The sequence below is a fragment of the Aquila chrysaetos genome, chromosome 16 (assembly GCF_900496995.4).
Source record: "Aquila chrysaetos chrysaetos chromosome 16, bAquChr1.4, whole genome shotgun sequence".
Taxonomy (NCBI): Eukaryota; Metazoa; Chordata; class Aves; order Accipitriformes; family Accipitridae; genus Aquila; species Aquila chrysaetos.
The window spans coordinates 9,732,474-9,746,314 of NC_044019.1; the positions used below are offsets into that span (position 1 = coordinate 9,732,474).

General features: G+C 51.2%; 1 protein-coding gene across 1 annotated transcript in view; it reads right to left on the bottom strand.

Moving 5' to 3' along the window:
• HRAS (HRas proto-oncogene, GTPase) overlaps positions 1–13,295 on the bottom strand; it is a 43,201-nt gene extending 29,906 nt beyond the window's left edge. Inside the window, exon 1 of the mRNA XM_030039146.2 lies at positions 12,864–13,295. The gene's annotated coding sequence lies outside the window, so the exon portion shown is untranslated. The remainder of the gene's footprint in view (positions 1–12,863) is intronic.
• Positions 13,296–13,841: the final 546 nt, after the last annotated feature.

Here is a 13,841-nt window from a genome sequence, read left to right on the forward strand (position 1 = left end):
TGACTACACAGGCATGAGACAGAGGGTAAAGAGCCTGGCACAGCACCCTCCCCTGCTGAGCAGGCTTGCAATCAGCTGCCGGCACAGGGACTCAAAGGCTGAGTTCAAGCTCTGCAGGCTCTTGCTGCGGACAGGTTTTTCACTCCTGAAACGCCCGGTACATCACATTTCTGCCACCGGGCTAATTCTTCCCCAGCAAAAGGCATGATGGAACAAGTGCTCCCAATCAAAGGGAAAAGTCAGCCAGTCAAGAAAATCCTCCCTCAGCTACCAGGCTTTATTCCTTCCAGTCAGCTCAGCTTTGTTTTTTCACTTCTTTCAAGAACAGGTCTGGGTCTCCTCCAACCTGCTCCCTGCAGACCATGCCAGGGTCTTCAGAGCAACTGTGAAGGTTTAGCTCAAGTGGGATACAAAACTACATTGCCCCCAAAGCCTCATTTAATAGTGCTTCAGTGTTAGGAAAAAGCTCTTTTCCCCCTGACAGAAAGGGTTTTACCCACCAAGCCTCGAACACCCAGATGTGCAGCCCTTGGAGAGGCACTGCAGGGCTCCTGCTGCTATCATCTGTTAATCCACAATCTGAAGTTCCCATGCCCTTGTCTCAGCTCCAAATTTAGAGGTCTCATGTCTTTCCCCACTGCAACATAACAGAACTGCTGTTCAGGCACACACACGAGGTCAGGAGCTCCCAAGAAGTATTCGAGTAACCCCGACCTATGCTAGCAGCTGTTTGGCCTCAGTATGAAAGGATGAAACAGGGACCAAACTGCTCCATTCCTGCCTATGCTTTCTGCCTTCTCTTGGTTAAAATTCCCCTTGGTCCAGAGCTCGGACAGGCTTGGAGCTCTGTCCTAGCACCTTTGCTAGGAGCACCTCTGAGAGGTGTTTAAATCTGTCTTCCAGTCACTGTCTGGATGACTTCCCTCCAGCTCTTGGCCAGCAAGGAACCAAAATGAAGGGTAGCTTCTTGAGCAAAGGAAGAGGCATAGGTTTACCAGATGAGACAGCACACAGCTAAGACAAGGACAGACTACATTCAACACTGTCTTGCTCTCTTTTTGTGTTACCCCAGCCTGCTCAATGTAGCCAGTTAAGGTGGGATTCATCTTTATCGTCAATGAGAAGAGACAGGCACAATCTGTTAGACCTGCTTCAGATATCTATGTGCATTGGGATGAAAGTGCTCATTTCCTCCACTGCCTATATAAGGGGGCTGAGACTAAGCAGCTGGAATGTTAATGTCAACATCTGGACAGGTGAACTGCACCCTGACGTTCCTCATCTTGCATTTAGCTCGTAAGCTTTTCAGAGAGGGACTATCTCACACTGCACCTAACATGAAAGCACTTCCAGTCCCCAAGCCCAAAGGTAATGCTACACTTCAAGTGGTAGATGCGAGGCCCATGCCCTGAAGGATCTACCACGGAGAAAACTTCACAGTATTTTCCCTGTAACAATAGTCCAAGTGGATCCAAGTCATTTTGGGGGCTGGCTGAAGAGAAGGCAGAGCTGCAGGTCTCAACCTGCCTCTGTGTCAGCAGGAGAAGAAAGGGAAACGTCCCAGGCACCAAACGCTTTGTGCCATTGAGAACGGCATTGCCCGGAGAGCCTGCAAGGCTCACTTCATACCCATCGAGATGTACTGGGACAGGCAGGGAGGGATGCACGCATGCAGTAGGGCTGTGGCAAGGACATGGGAGAGGAAAGAATAGAGCACCCAGACTGCACATTTCTTCTAGCAGAGAGACTTGGGATTTACAGACCAACCTTGAGGATTCTTCTCTTTTTCATGACTTCTGATATACAATCCTTTGGGGCAGGCAACACTGGAGCTTGAGGCAGACAAATGCAAAATAATGAGTCTAGGGGCAGGAAGCCAAAGCAGACAACACACATTAAATGGAGCTGTCATGCTGCTAGGCTGGCCAGGGGAGAGACTGAGGAGTTATTCTGAGATTTGTGAAGCCATCAGCCCCTGTGCTACAGAAAATAAGAAAATTAAGCTCAGACGGGATTGCAGGCAGAATAACTTCCCTGACAACAGGATGAATGAGGAGTAAGTTGTTACAAATCAAATAGGGGAAAAAAGAAAGCATGGAAGCAACCACATGACATTTACCCACAGTGGGACTGAACTGAAGGGTTCAGAAGAAAACAAGACGTTCAAATTAGCTCCCTGAAAGGGTGACTTACTTGTGGCAGAGCTTTTTCTTCCACCCCAGCATACAATGGTCACTGCATTTGCAGGCTCCTGCCTCAGATTTTAAATGTTATCTCTTTGTGTCCTAGTCCCAACAGGTACTTGCTCCCATCGCGCACGCAGGGCAAGCCACACCGAGACAGTGTGACTGATGGTTGTCCAACTCCATGCATCAGCTGCCAGTCACATCCCAGTTCCATAGCATGAGCTGTTTAATTATTTTAATCTGTTTTGTTGGTGGTGGGTTTGTTTGGTTTTGTTTGGTTTTTTTTCCTTTTTCTCCTTCCCTGAGATTTATTCTGAAGTTGCTCTAAGCTGTGAATTAAATAAACTCATTCTAGATGCAGAGTTTGAAACAAAGGAGATGAAAACCTGAACTGACCTGAGAGAAGCTGTACTGCCTGCCAGCCCATGGTCAGTGCAGTCAACATAGTTCAACCAACTTCAGCAGAATTTGAACAAGACCTTGTAACCCTGTTGCAATGCATTTGCAAGGCTTGCCAAAAACCATATACTTAGTAGCGTGCTCTGAAAAAGCCCAGCCCTTTGCTAGGCACTCAGCTTCTCACCTCTTCACAAGGAGCACACTTCAGACAACACTCTTCTTGAGGACCCTAAACAGGGCTACAGAAGCAACTCCATACCTCTTTCTTTTCAAATTGTACAGCTTCCTCTAAAACTCGGGCAGGCTTTCCTTTGCCTTCTCAAGAGCATCCTGCAATTGCCTTGTTTTCTCTTTAAAATGGCAGAGATTGGAGGCCAGCTTTACACAGCTCAATTTGCACCCATGGATTGGTGACTACAATATCCAGCTAGCTGCCCTGGGCCTTTAGAAGTCCCCAGCCAGGGACTAGAAGGTACAGGGACCTGTACCCTATGTGCTGCAATCCTCCACCTTTTCTTCTGCATCCATTTCATCTCTAAAGCTGGCCAGTACCAGAGGGTCTTCCCTACCACCTGGATGGGAAAATCGCCACCAAAACCTCCCTTGCTGCCACATCAAGGACACATGCAAAGACTCGGCAACAACTGCCCTGTTCAGAAGATGTGACAGCTCCATGAGAGTCAAAGGAGGAAAATGATGAACCTAAATTCCAGGAATTATACTTCTGCATGGGCATCTTCCATCAGTGGTTTCTTCTGAGCAGCCTCCCTTCACTCACCTTCCATCTTGAATGGGTTTATCATCCATTCCACAGTTGCTCTGAATTACCCCAGAGGTGACCGTATTTCAGCAACAAATTAAACTGTCACAATGCATTCCTTCCTACATTGTTTTTTAAAAATATGTGAGCCCTGGCTGCCAGAGAATTGTTTTGGAAAAATTAGATTAGGTGCCTGGGAAACTGCCTTGAGAAAAAGTAAAGGGTTTTTTTACTTCTTGAAGAAATCTACCTCTACCTTCGCCCCCCCTCCCCTCCCTGGGAAGTTTTTTTATCCTCAAAAACATGGCCAATTAACTGCATCTTGTTTTTTAGATCTTTCCACAAAAAGCACCTTGGTGCAGGTGACCAAAAGGGAATGGCTTGTTTTGCAATCATCTGCCACCAACACAAATCAAGATCCTAAAGCCCTCTGGTTTTTAAATCAATCCCCATATCCAGGGGGCTGCAACATCTCTTTTCAGTTGCCCAAATTTTCTTACTGTTTTTCCAACCCACAACAAGCCAAGACAGTCAGTTTTACCATAGGATATCTATCCATTTCTGCAGCCACAAGCCCCACTTACAGCCTGGAAGACTTACATGGAAAGGACTGCTATTCCAGCCCTCCACTCACATCACTTTTAAGACTGGATACCTAAAATATTAAAAGAACAGACAAGACAACCTTGCTTGAAATGATAAAAAGAAACAAAATCCCACCTTCTAGGGGTTCACTGTGATGAGGAAGCATTTCACTCATCAGAAAATCAGATTAGCAACACATCAACAGTTGGGTGCTGAATCTTTTGATGCTTATCAGTTACCAAAAGAAGGGGGAAGCTGATCCTGCAGTCAAAGCATCAGACTAGGACAACAATTTCTGTTCTCAACCCTTCTCCAGGTTCCTCCTTTTAACGTGGATTTCCATTCCTCAGTTCCCCAGCTGTAAAACAAAAGGTCGTAATAAAGCCTCTCCTTTCCCTGCCCAGTCAGTGTCTGCCCTGACTATAGGCACTGGTAGATACTTGGGGTAGGGACATATTACCCACAAGCAGTAAGAGTGATCATATATACCAGCAAAATTCTGGGAAGGAGGTAGATGAAAGAGAAACTCACGCATTAACTCACTTCCCACAGCCAGAACTTGGCACTTAGAGTGCAGTTTTTCACTTTCTAGCAGGTATGAGGAACCAGCCAGGCCTGGACGCTTCATAGGTTGGAACAGGGTGGCTGCTTGGGAGATACCCTGCAGAAGAAGAGGAACAGCAAAGGTATAAACTGATGTAGAGGAAGTATTCTTTCTTAATCATACAGATTAATGCGCTCATCATGGAAGAAATGTGGAGCAGAGGACATCTTGTCTGGCCCCTGATAATCAGGTGCAGTAGTTGTGGGGATCAGATGACTAATTATTAAGCAAGTGTTATTCAGGGTCCGAAAGTCCTAGCCTTCCTCCTTGCAGGACAACTGCCCAAATTCTTGCCTGGGATGGCAGATAGGAAACGATCTCAAGAAAACCATGACAGTGGTTGCTGCAATCAGTCAAGAAAGGCCATTTTCCTCCTATTTGTATCCTCCTTGTGCCTGCTACAAAATAGGGAGAGAACTGCTCTTACCCCACTGAGGCATTGCCTTGTTAGACCCACACTGAAGGGCTGCTGACATGGTCTATAGCCCCATGGCAGGAGGACTGAGGTGGGCTTATGACGGACACTCCACCTAGGATCAGTCCTAAGATCCTGTGGTTTGTGGTGGGGGTGGTAGCAAACCAATCTCTTAGAGGCCAAAGTTAAGCTGCAGCGGTATGCCCACAAAAAACGCGCTGCTGCAGCTCTAAATAACCACTGTCAGTGGTTTAAAAAACTTGTGTGCTCTAAAGCACCCTCCACCCTCAGCCACCTATCACAAGTCAGCATGCTCAGCAGGGAAACAGCAACATTTACAAAGCAGCCAGCCGGTCGACCTCCCAGTCCAACGCCAACTGATTGCCTCTATCACTGCATCTGCTTGACAGCCCTGTGCAGATCATTGTCTGCACATCGGATCCAAGCTGCGCTCTACACAGCCCTACCTCCCTGCAAAGTCTACAGCCCCATCTTCTTGCTTTCCTTGAGTCTTGGTCAATGTTACCAGAGTTTGTGGAATGACTTCAGTCTCTGAATGACCAACTGAGATACATAGAGGGACAGTATTTTCAGAAGACAATGCTTTTCACACTTGAAAACACCTCTCATTAGGTGCCTGACATCTTTAGCCACTGATCCTTCGACACCGGGCGTATTGCAGGGATGGGAACACAGAAACGATCTAGGACTGGACAACATGTCTGTGTCGACTTTGCCAGCCACTCTCAGAAATATGTCCTGATGCTGCCTCTGTGGTGCCTTTCTGGGATGAATACTGTGGCTTTCATCCCTTCCGCACAAGGAACCGTGGCACAATTGTACCAACTGTACCAGATGGATCTTGCACAGGGATCAGCCAAGAGATTTCCACCCTCATCCATTCACCTCCCTGCTCTGCCACAGATCCTGCACGTGCCCCTATGACTATGAGCCACACCAGCATGCAGCCTCCTTGCTTCTGTGGAAGAGCAGGAGCAGAAGCACTTTTCCAGATCTAGGTCAGACTCTCTCATGCCTCTGTCTCCCACCTTCACCATGGTCGTGGTGGTCATTTCTTTCCAGCGTGTGTGTGTTTTGAGAATGAATACCTTGATGTTTGGAAATTCATGGGGCCCAGGAGAACAGCCACAGCGTTGTCAGCTGTGATTGAGTACAGCAGGATGGAGGAGGTACATCTGTACTCCTAGGAGTAGAGAGAGCAGATCTGACCCTCACAGACTCAAGTACAAGTGACAACCACCGCATCACCCAGCAGAACGACGAGGCAGAAAGCGGAGTAGGGATTTGCATGTAGTTCCTCATCCATCAGCAGCTACACTGACTGCCACATGGGAGGTCACACCACCAACCTGGAGGCACAGCAATGTCCTCCCACTGCCTAGCCCCCCAGCACTTACCCTCACACTCCCTCCCACATCACCAGAGCAAGAAGCCAGCACACGCCTGTCACAGCAGGTCAGGGAGCAGACCACTTGCCCAGCCCAAGGCTGCCTGCGTGGAAAGTGGGACAAGCCCTCCAGAAAAAGCTGGCTGGCCTCGTACAATATCATGCAAATCAGGAAAAGGCCAGGGCAAACAAGATTGGGAGAAACCTTGCATGACCAAGGTTGTAAAAGTCGTGCTGTTCACAGCAGGAGCCTAACATGGCAGGACCCAAAACGAGCATCAACAGACAGAGATCCAAGGGAAGACAATGGAAAAGCTAGTTACAGGATTAGCACACGTACAGGCTGGGGTCTCTCCCTTATTTACCTCCAAGAAACAGTGATGTTTTATTTACTTATCGTACTCAACTACCATTTTATCGATTTTATCATACCAACCAAAGCCTGGTTTCTCAAGTCTAGCCTTCTCCTCCTTCTGGAGGATGAATTCCAGTCCCTCATGTAACACTACGCTCCCTGACATCTCATTCTTGCTCCAGCAAATCTAGCTGCAGGGAAGCAGCAGGGATGCTACGGTCACTACAGAAATACAAGAACTAGTGCCACACCAGGAGAACCGCTCTGGCTGCTGCAGTGGCTAGCTGGGGTAGGAGAAGGAACAAAATGCATCATTTGCAGACTCCAGTTTCATACATTCAAGCTTATTCTATACACATAGTTTGGAGCAGGCTGAGCAGAGCTGGATGCAAGCCACAGAACTGCTGAAGACAGCATGGAGCATCAGACCAGACTCAACACTGATATTGGAACAAGCCTACACGACAGCAGCCTGTTACCCCAACAAACCGCTGATGAACGGAGCTCACTTCTCAGCAGGCCTCTAAACAAGATCCCAACTTGCCTGGGGCACAAGCACTTGCTAGCCAGACTCTCCTTTAGAGATTTTCACCTGTCTGCTTTTCTCAGGGGAGGTGATCCCGTGTGCTCCCGCTGCCAGCCAGCCATGCTCCAATTCAGCCTGGACCGGCAGGATAGCCAATGCTCCACCTTGCACAACGGCAGCCTCCACAATGCCTTTTTCTACTGATCTCCTCCTCACTTCTCTTCCTGCAGAGCCTTATCCAGTGAGAACAGGGCAGCCCAGAGCAGACCCCGCTGTGCACACCTGCATCCCTCATTTTGCTCCTACTCGCTGGCTTTTTGAATCTTGCTCCTCTCCTTCTCCCAGTAAGAGGACGACATCCTCTTCATTTCACAGGCCACAGCTTCTCCCTCACATCTGCTGTTCTCTCAAGTATGCTAAACAAGCAGTAGACGTACAGGCATCTTCCCAGAGACATTGCAGCAATGTCTCTTTTTTTGTATTCGTCAAGTTAGTGCTCCCACACACACGCATCTAAACTCAGCTCCACCAGCTCTTGAATTTAACTTACATATGAGCAGTCTGAACTGTAATGGGTTTAGCTACGCAAAAGGAAAAAATCCACTTATAGCTTGGCCCACAGCACCGTATTATGCAAGAATCTGGGCTGCCGCTGCCTCTGTGTTATCAGTGTGCCCCTCACCCAGGACAATCCTGCCCTTTTAGCAGATAGGCTGGATATCTGCTGGGTTGGTATCACACCTGAAGAAGAGAGCCCAGTGAGAGAAGGCAATCAGCTCAGCCAAGACCAGAGAGGGGGTCAGGACTCCTGGGTCCATGGTCCTGCACTTTAACCACAAAGTCACCTTTCAGCACAGAGATGAGCTGTTCCAAGAGCCCACGCTGCCATCAGATGGGCACCATGGGCAGGTCATGCATTAAGACAGCAAGCACAGAAAGACTATTCCCTCTGTAGGCATTCAGGCCATTTTGCGTCACACACAGCAAGCTGTAAAACCATATTCCAGCAGTGAGAAGTTGATAATGAAGTTTTGCTTTTACTGAACCGGTCATTAAACAGTGCTGGTCTCACGTTATAGAGACCAAGAAATAGGTGGCAACGCACTGAATAAAACGGATCATCTTGAAGCATTTTCCTCTGGATATCTATAATTATAAACCAAACGTCATCGGCTTCCCCCTCTCCCTGCAGTAAATAATTAACTGCAAAAGAATACTCCTCCTGGCCCCATCCTCCCCAATCAATTTTGCTTCACAACGACATGCTGCCTAGATTACTCGCTGTGTCAGTGCACCCGAGTGTTATCCAAAACATTTCACAAGACATAGAGGAGCGGTGTAACTGTTAACTTCAGTACAGCAGAGACCTTTCCTTATGGGTACGAGAGCGCATTATCACGTAACTCCCAGTACTTAAAGCAGACAGCTATGACATACATGGCTTAGCTCATTCACTGCAGCAACACCACTGCAACCATCAGAGGAGGCAAATCACGCACTCCGAGCACTCCCATCACACTCCTCTGGACTGCCTGAGCTTTACTGCCAAGGCATAGCAAATTTCCTTGCCCGAAATACAAAATTTTCTATTCCTTTCATTGTTTTTGAGAATATCCCCACCGATAGATTTCATCCAGAGGAAAAAACCAGGTCTTCTCCACAACAGCACTTTCATTTTTAAGAGACTTCAATCTTTGAATGCTACATCTAAGTTGAATATTGTGACTGCTCTGTCATGCATGATAACCTGTTCGCCTCTTGCTACTTACCCTCATCAACCTGACACTCATATAGACTCTGAAAGTAACAGGTAAGCCAGAAAACCTTCAGAGCACTCATTCCTTCTGCCCTACTGAAAGATACCTCCTGGATGTAACCCCAGAGGGGAGGAAGGATGATGCCAGGAGGAAAGCAGGACTGCCCAGTGGGGAGGCTGGTCTTGGTCAGGCAGCAGATGGAAGCAGGTTGCGTACAGATACACAACCAATGAACAACACAAGGTCTGCCATTTGATCCTAGCTGTTTTCTCAGGATACAAAGTTAAATTCACTTTTAAAAAAGGCATAAGAGCAGCACAAGCAAAAACGAGAGCTGGGAAAAACCTCTAGAATTGCAGGAACACCCTCCCTGCAACAGCCAGAAAACCCAGGGAGAGGCAGAGAAGCATTACCACCAAGCAAACATCTTTATACTCACACCCAGTTTGGGTTTAGTTTTACGTTTTTATGGGTTTAAATGCATACCAGGTTTAGTTGAGCTGGCTACGAAGTGTTCAATAAAAATCTCCAGCAGGAAGGTGGAGAAAAAGAGGAAAATTGGCTAATTTAGACTCAAAAAGCATGGAAAGAGAGGTTGAAGAAAGACACAGAAGAAAGAATGAAAGAAAAACCATGACACAAAAGAGATAAAGAATAATACAGGGAAAGGAAAAGTGAAATGAAACAGATACTGAGGACGGTTCAGGAAAAGATAAAACATGAAAAAGTGGAATGAAAACTGGAAGGGAAAGATAAGAGAAAGAGGAACGTGCCATGGCTGAACAGTTGAACAGCAGTTGGCAAATAGTTCATTTGTTTAATCTCATGCGTATTTGTCAAATAATTTATTTGATTAATACTCTTCTGTGGTCTTCAACCAGCTATAGAGCTGATCAAATATAATTCCATAAATATATTATTAGATTAATACAGGTAAAATTCAAATATGTTCAACATTTTTATCTGCCGCTTAATAAGCTCTGGTTTTAAGTTTACACTTCAAAAATGTTAAAATAGAAAGCTGATAATAAATTACAATAGATAAAGAGTGCTCGGAGCACAATCATTTTGCTTTTCCTAGACCAACAAAAAGTATAACAGCATAACACAACCTGAAAGACAGGAGACGAGAGACTTTTCTACCTCTTCCCTTCATCACCCTCCCACAAGGAATCCCTCTCTACAGGCAATACTTTTTGTCTTGGGTTTTATTTTGTTGAATATTTCCCCCATATTCAACTTTTTTACTCCATAAAGCTTTTTTACCCCAAGAAAACCTGGGGAGCTCCAAGGGCACCTTAGCAGGAAGGTAAATTTGGAGTGCACCAGCAGCAGAAGGGCAGCAGTGGGTGCCATCTCCAGCCTGGAAGCAAACGTTCACATTTGAGAGCTGAGCTTTGCTCTTCTCAAAGGGAAGGGAAGTTAGGTGAAAGATGGCCGTGTGGACAAGGATGCCTCAGGACCTCTATTCTCGCAGGGAAAAGGTTCCCAAGTACCAGCAGCCTTTTCCAAACCTCCCTAGGAGAGCTAGGGGAAAAAAAAAAAAAAAAAAAAAGGTCAATTTTTCAGCCTGTTTTTTCCCTCTCTGGCCCAACACAATAACAAGGGAGTCCCCCTGAGAGTCCTAAGAGAACAGGGTGAAAGCCACTACAGCAGACCATCTCCGTCCACGTGGCAGCAGGTCTGCTGGGGAGCCCCGTGAAGCAGTGATGGACTCGATGAGGAAACTGCGGCCATCGCTTTCTAGGCCCACATCAGAGAAACCCGAGGTTACTCCCACCGCTGCTCTACCTTCACCACTGACAGCAGGCAAGAACCAAACTCACCACAGGAGAGAACCACACCAAGGGTAACTCCTTGGGGCCAGAAAAATGTCCCTCAGGTCATAAGTCCTGTTTAAATGTAACAGCGATATCCCAAACTGAAATAATTATTGCTAATTACAGGATCATTTTTATGTAAACATGGAGGGTATTACCATACATACTTCATCCCTTTTTAATTAAAGAAATAAGAGGCTCACCAAGACAAAAAAAAGACATGCTGACAGCTCCCACCCCAAAGCAGACTTTTATGCAGTGATAACACCCATCAGCCTCCAGACCCACCGAGGAGACTGATCAGGGAAATCAATCAGCATCGGCCTCCCTGGTGCTGAAATGAAGCAGTTGGCACGTTATTAATCACATTGGGAAAACGTTTGATGAGGAGAGGGGAAGGACCAGATACACAGAGGGGGGGGACACATGGATTCAAAGTCACGGCTGTGTTACAAACACTTGGGAAAAATCACGCAAATCACCAGCTGCAAAACCAAAATACTTTGGAGCTCTGCAAGGATAAAGACATTGGCAATTCTGACCAGGAGAAACCAACATCTGCCATACAACCCTCCAGCAACTCTTTAGCTGAACCCGCACAAAGCCTCATGTGCTTTTATCCATTCGAAACCAGTTCCTGCTCCAACCTGCACAACCTACCCGTGCCAACCAGACTGGGCTACGTCGTGACAGAACCTCACCAGGAGTTTGTACCCCTTCTGCATCTCCAAGACCTACCCAGGAGCAACTCCGCACAGCGCAGGCTAAAGAGACATGGCTTAGGTCACCGAAACAGTCAATGGCTTGACTTGGGTCAAGCCATTCCTGCTGCACCATCCTCCTGCTCCCAGCTGTCCTAAGCATTTCTCCAGCTGCTCCAGAGTTTGCCAGTCCTCTCCGATTTCTCATCGGCTCTTTTGTCTCCAGGCACGCTCCACTGCTCGAGGCAATTAAAACGCATCCCCAGCCAGGACCCATATGGGCCAAGCGAGCCACCAGATGCACCTGCTCCCACTCGAGGCGAAGGGGTTGCAGCCCCGGACCCCGTGATGCCCTTGCACGGCGGGCAGGGCGCAAGCAGCCTCCGCACGCCGCAGAGCCCCGGCGGCGAGCGTCCCTGGGAGGAAGGGAGGTGCCGCCAGCTCCGCAGAGCCGCACGCACGCAGGAACACGGGGACCTCGCTCACTTGCTCGCAGATGCACGTACCTGCACCTCCGCCACCTGCGCGCCCCCTCCGCGCCTCGCCCCTGGCCTGCCGACGCCTGGCACTGCCGGGGAGCTGGTCTCTTCTGGGGGGGTGCAGCTCTGATGAGGGGCAGCCAGAGCCTGGTGGGCACCTGCTTTGGCAAAGGGTAGGGGGTCCGGTGCTCCCCCTTGGGAGCATCACGGGGGTGGCGTGGGGGATGCAAGGGGATGAGGGAAGGTGGGTGCAGGGGGCTGCAAACCAGGGGTGCAAGGAAGAGGAAGGAGAGGCGGCAGAGAGGGTTGCAGCTTGGGGACTTGGGGGGAGTGGGAGGGCAGGGGGGGTGAAGGAAAGGGGGCTGCAGCCTGGGGGGGGGGGGGGGGGGAAGGGGCAGGAGGAGCGCAAAGGGGGTGCAGGAGGAGGAGAGGGCAGGGGACGGAGGGCAAAGGGGATGCAGAAGGGACGGAGGGGAAAGGGGGTGCAGAGGCTGTGGCTCTCAGTAGTACCCCACCACCCCTGCCCTCCTCGGCGGCCTGCCCGGGGCTGGGGTCGGCAGGCAGCGCCCAGGCAGCAGAGTCATGGCGCGGCCAGGCGAGCAGGTGGGTCCGCGCCACCGCCCCCAAACACCCCCGGGCCCCGCCGCCGCCACCGCCCACCCGGGCCGGGGGTCCCGTCCTCCCCACCGCGCCCCCCCAGCACAGTGGGGGTGCAAACTTCCCAGGGGGGTGCAGCCGCCCCGCTAACAGGTGGCGGCGGCGCTGCCGGCCCGTCACCTCCAAGGCGGTGGGTGCTGCCCCGACCCCCCCCCCCCGACGGCGCGTCCCACTCCCCGCAGCCCCAGCCCCGTCCCCGGCGGTCACTCACCGGCTCGTCCACCCCGCCGGATGGGATGCGCGTCCTGGAGAGCGGGGCGCGGAAGTTTAAAGCGGGATAATAATATTATCTGTTTTGTTTTGGTTTTTTTTCTTCCAGCGGAGGAAAATCAAACAACACGAGGCGCCCCCCAGGCGGGCGAGCACCCCCCTCCTCCTCCTCCTCCTCCTCGTTCTCCTCGCCGCCGCTCCGCTCCGCTCCTCCCCGCCCGGCCCGGCCCCGCCGGGGGCTTCAGCCGCGCCTCGGCCCGGCGGCGAGGTGAAGTTTCCACCGCGGTGGTGGAGGCGCCCCCGGTGTGCCGCGCCCGCCCCGCATTGGCACCGGGCGCCAGGGCGCTCTGCCGCCGCCGCCCGGACAATGTGCGTGCGGGGGGAGCGGAGCGGAGCGGAGCGGGAGCGCGCCCCGCCGGCGGCCGCGGCACACGCCCAGGCCCCGCGCCCCGCCCACCCGCCGCTCAAAGGCCGCCCGCCGCCCCTGATAGGCGGCCCCCGCCGCTACCGCCCTCCGGGTGGGCCGCCGCGTCTGTCAATCAGGCGACACCGCCCGCCCGCCGCGGCCTGGCCGCGGGGCGGTCCCTGGAGCGGCGGCGGCGGGCGGCTGCGAGGGGGGAGGGCGGCGGGCCGCCGCCTCGCCCCGGCGTGCGACCTCCCCTCCTCTCCGCCGCCCGCCGCCGCCTCCGCGCCCCTTCCCCCGGGAGCCGCGGCGGTCTCGTCGTTCCCCCTCGGGGCTGTCTCTCTGCTTCCCGCCCCGCGACGGCCCCTCCTCAGGAGATCCCCGCACCCGCGGTGAGGGGAAGGCCTGGCGGCCGCGGCGCTGCAGGCGCCAACCGCCGCCCGCCAGCCCGCCCGCTCCCCCCCCCTCAGCCCGCCCTTCCCCGCGGCTGCAGGGGTGCTCTACCCGCGGGGGGGACCGAGAGGCGCCACGGCTTTCCCGCTAGCCCGCGGGCGGGGTGGGAGACCACCTCAACAC